Source organism: Austrofundulus limnaeus, unplaced genomic scaffold (assembly GCF_001266775.1).
Source record: "Austrofundulus limnaeus strain Quisiro unplaced genomic scaffold, Austrofundulus_limnaeus-1.0 Scaffold57, whole genome shotgun sequence".
Classification (NCBI taxonomy): Eukaryota; Metazoa; Chordata; class Actinopteri; order Cyprinodontiformes; family Rivulidae; genus Austrofundulus; species Austrofundulus limnaeus.
Window position 1 is genome coordinate 2,009,517 of NW_013952459.1, and position 4,205 is coordinate 2,013,721.

A 4,205-nucleotide genomic window follows, 5' to 3' on the forward strand; every position below is an offset into this window, starting at 1 on the left:
GAAAGTAATATTTTATTTTATTTTATTTTATGGGAGGGGTTGGGGGTGATTATGTCAGGTTTAGTGGATTGCAGCAGGACCCCAATGCAGACACAACAGATGCAGTTTTCAGAAACTTGGCAATATTTTAATATAACATAACTAAGACAGCAGAGAACAAACAACAAAACACTCTGACGTTAATGGAAGATATGATTATTAACAACCGGTGTGTGGATCACCAATTAAATACAGGTCGTATGAAAGAAGGTAAAAGCACGGACTGTGGAGAACTTAACAATAAGACCAAAGGAACAGAACAACTGAACATCCAAAATTCATAACAGAACACAAGAACCCCAAACAAAGATCAGAACAAAACAAAACAAAACCAAAAACCATTACAAAGATTCAAATCGTGACTGTTTGTACTTTTTCAGGCCAAAATTTCAGCACTCTTTAGACTGGAGACTCAGTTGGAAAAAAAATCTAAGCAACATACAAGGATCAGTTAAACAGCAGGCCCTAAAAAATGATTTTCAAACGGAATCTTAAGAAAATGTTGAATGATGCTGAAAATATATAAATATGAATGAGAAGTATGGCCTTCATCATCCCTCACATCTTGGATTCAAGCTGCTGTTGTGAGCCATGTGGTGAACAATAACCCATTATGGGTCCCCAATGGCAACTGAGGCTTTCCCTTGGTTTGACTCTACTGTTTGTGGGGCAGAGTTATACGTGCAGGAGTGCAGAATATGGCAGAGTCAGCACACCATTGCTTACCACCACTACTGCCCCTCCGTCTAGACTTTCAAACACGTCCATATGGAGATGGTTAAAAAGCTCATTAGGCTGCCTACTTGAAATACAGTTGCAGTGACGCTTGTTCATAAAAGCACACAGTAGACTGGTTTCTGCTGTAGTTTTAAACAGGTTAAGGCATCAAGCCCCCAAAACTGACAACACTTTTGGGCACCAAATGATGGCAGAGAGTTTCCAAGAAAGGAATAAGAGCAAATTATTTCTTGGAAGAGTTTAGGAAATATTTGCTTGAGCTGCTCTAATCCACTGGGGTGAGGAAGACTTGAAAAATGTTTAGTAAGGTGAATGGGATATGGCCCATTGGAAGAAAAAAAAAACCCTCCAGCTTGGTCTTACTTTAGGGTCACCACAGACGTTTCTTGATGCATGGAAAACTTTAAGGAAAAGAGTGTAAAGACAAAAAGATTTTCTGCATTATTATTTCTCATTTCACACAGCTAAATTTGCCTGATTCACATGTTCCAGTGCTTTCACGTCACCTTGCTTTGCAGGAACTAAAAGCTTGGTGAGCACATTTTAAACATAAAGGGAAGGGAGTCCTTTTGACACTCACTGTGTGGTCAAGACTGGTTTGAGCCAATTAAATCTTTTTTAAGTACTATGCAAAAGTGTTTATAATTTGCTTACAAGCAGACATATTTCTTCATAATCTTTAGAAGAGCACTCAACCTGCAAAGCTCTGGCAATAGGTGTGACCAGAGCCTTTAACAAGGGAGCCATTTGTTCCATCACAGAAGCCACGGAGGAAAAACACATGCTGGCTCCGGATAAAGAGGGCGTGGGCTGGTGCTAAAGCGATGCAATCCGAGAACTGATCAACCGTGGATGGGTCACCTGAATGATGGGGTATGATGTTGAAAGAAATGAAACCCCTGATGACCTCAGGAACATCACTGATGATGCATCCCAGCACGCCTAGAGATGTATAATCAGAGATTTTGATCAACCGTCTTGGACTTTGGCTTATTTTCTAACCAATTCTTGCACATGACTTTGACAGCTGTTTTTACAGTGTGTATTAAAAAAATGAGAAAAGAGGAACAAATAGAGGGTAAAAGAAGAAATGCCAGCCCTAAAACCAAATGACAAACAGGTTTGAAAATTCAAGGGTTCAAGAAGAAAAAGTTTAGTAAAGACCTGACTTGCAAGATGCATTGTATATTTTCAAAACCTACAGGTTTGTGAACATTTTTGATAAAATCTTTTATGTTATTCATTGGAACAACCACCCATATGGTAGCACTGTACCACATTATTGTGTGGTACAATAATGTAAGTGGTCAACAAATGTACCTTATGTCAGCTGCAACCCCTGAACTGAGACTCAACCACTGATGCAGGACTGACTAAAATTCAAATAATTCCATCAAAGTCAGACAGAACTTTTCAGGATGTACGTTTTCACGCTTTCATATCATCTAATATTAAAGGGGTTTTGTTTTTTGCATCAGTAATTCAACCAAAACGTTTTGAATAAATTCATTGAGGTTGTGTTTTGATGGCAGGTTACTATTTAAATTGTTGTGAACAATAAAATAAACGTGCCAAATGTTCATGAAGCATCAAAAATCCTGAAATGGTTGCGTATTTGTGTATGGATGTTTCACTGCCTCTATCCCAAGTGACTGTCAAGTGGAAATTGTTTATAAAAATGTGTGCAAGCTTGTGTCGAACGCTACTTGTATACTTTTGCTCTGGTATGAGCGTGCTAATCATAACCAACTGGGTATTCAGTCAGGGGTGGAGTGTTCCTTCGCAGTTTTGTTTGAACTGCCATTTCTTTGGATGTTTTTGTGTTCTATCAAATGTGGGATGATACACCGTGTTAAAACCAAATCATAACATTTCAAAGTACAGCTGCAGCCTCTTTGAAGACCATAGCAAAGAGAGAAATTGCAAGAATGTCTAGTATGCGGCCGGTCAACAACGTTCACGAAATGCAGTTGGCTTTGTGAAGAACATATTTTATGCGTTTTGCGTAGATTGTAAGCCGTCAGTGGGGAGTACATAAACAATACGGACGGTACTGAAAACACTGGCGCTGCGAAAGGAAGCACAATGAGCTGAGTTCAATGCGTTTCCTTTAATGTTACAGTCAGTAAACAGAAAAACGCATGCTGCAGCATAAGTCGACAATGCATAATGCTACATCGAGATGAGCAAACAATAGGCACGTGCTGATGTGGCGTCAACAATGCAAAACACCGCACCTTAATGTGTCTGGGCCAAACAATGTAAAAGCCGATTATTCAAATTGGGGTTATCGAGGGCACTGCGATGTAACAATGGCGCCAAGTTGATTGGGCTGTGTTTGTGTGTGTGCGTGCATGTGTGTTTCTACACAACCAATTCCCTTGGGTTTCTCCCACCCCCCACAGATGCCCTCCCCAAACCCCTCCATCCCATGGTCTCCTTTCTGAGGCCTCATTATAGAGGCTGCTGTCAATCGAAAGGTCATGGGTCATGGCAGAGGTTCAGATTGATCAATACCCCCCGGCCTGATCAATCAACTTGTCTTTTCATCTCCACCAATGAGCTACCAGCGTGCATCAAAACAATGGAGGGAGAGGAAAAAGAATGTCAGGAAGAATTAGGATGGGGAGAATGTAAACACGCCTGCCTCGCTGAACAGATTCCAGAAGCTTCTTTGATTTTCCCCCACACTTTGGAATGACATTGTCGAGGACACCGATGAGTGGCGTGCGTCATCGTGATGCACCTGTAATGCCCTTGGGTCCTTCTTGTGTTTGCTCCAGATTCCAGACACTTTGTGGGAGATTTGGATCTCTGGCTGCACGGTGATCTGTTCCCCATGGCAATAACACCGATGCACACTCACACACACTGGTCATCTTCACCCTCAGTGATGAAACCACATCTTTAAGGTTTAGATTTGTAGAACTATTGATCTCCTGATAATTTAAAGCTGCTTTTTGTAAATAAAACACAAGATACAAGCAGCCTTTTAGCATTGGCAGACTTATGAAAATTCCAATGATCCATTAGCTTTAATCATAAAACAGGTTTTATAAATGGGTCATTTTTCAGTATCCTCTCAAACTATAATTGCCCTGTGTGTATTTTGCCAAGGAATTATTCTCCCCGAGGAATAATTCCAGCCACCAAGTAGTTACAAATCATGGAAATGAGATGATGGAATATAGGAGTCAAAGGCACTCAATGCTAAATCATTAAAAATGGACTTTCTTTACATCTGCTTCGCAGCAACACTTCACATGACATTGGCTTGCTGTGAGCTAAATAGAAATGAGTTGTACTGGGCTCTTTAATACATTTTGGTAAACTAGTCAGAATCTTAACAACATGGTCCTAACATATGATAAAACTTATTTAAAAACAACGCTGTGCGAATTTTGTTTCATAATCTTAAGTGGTGACTT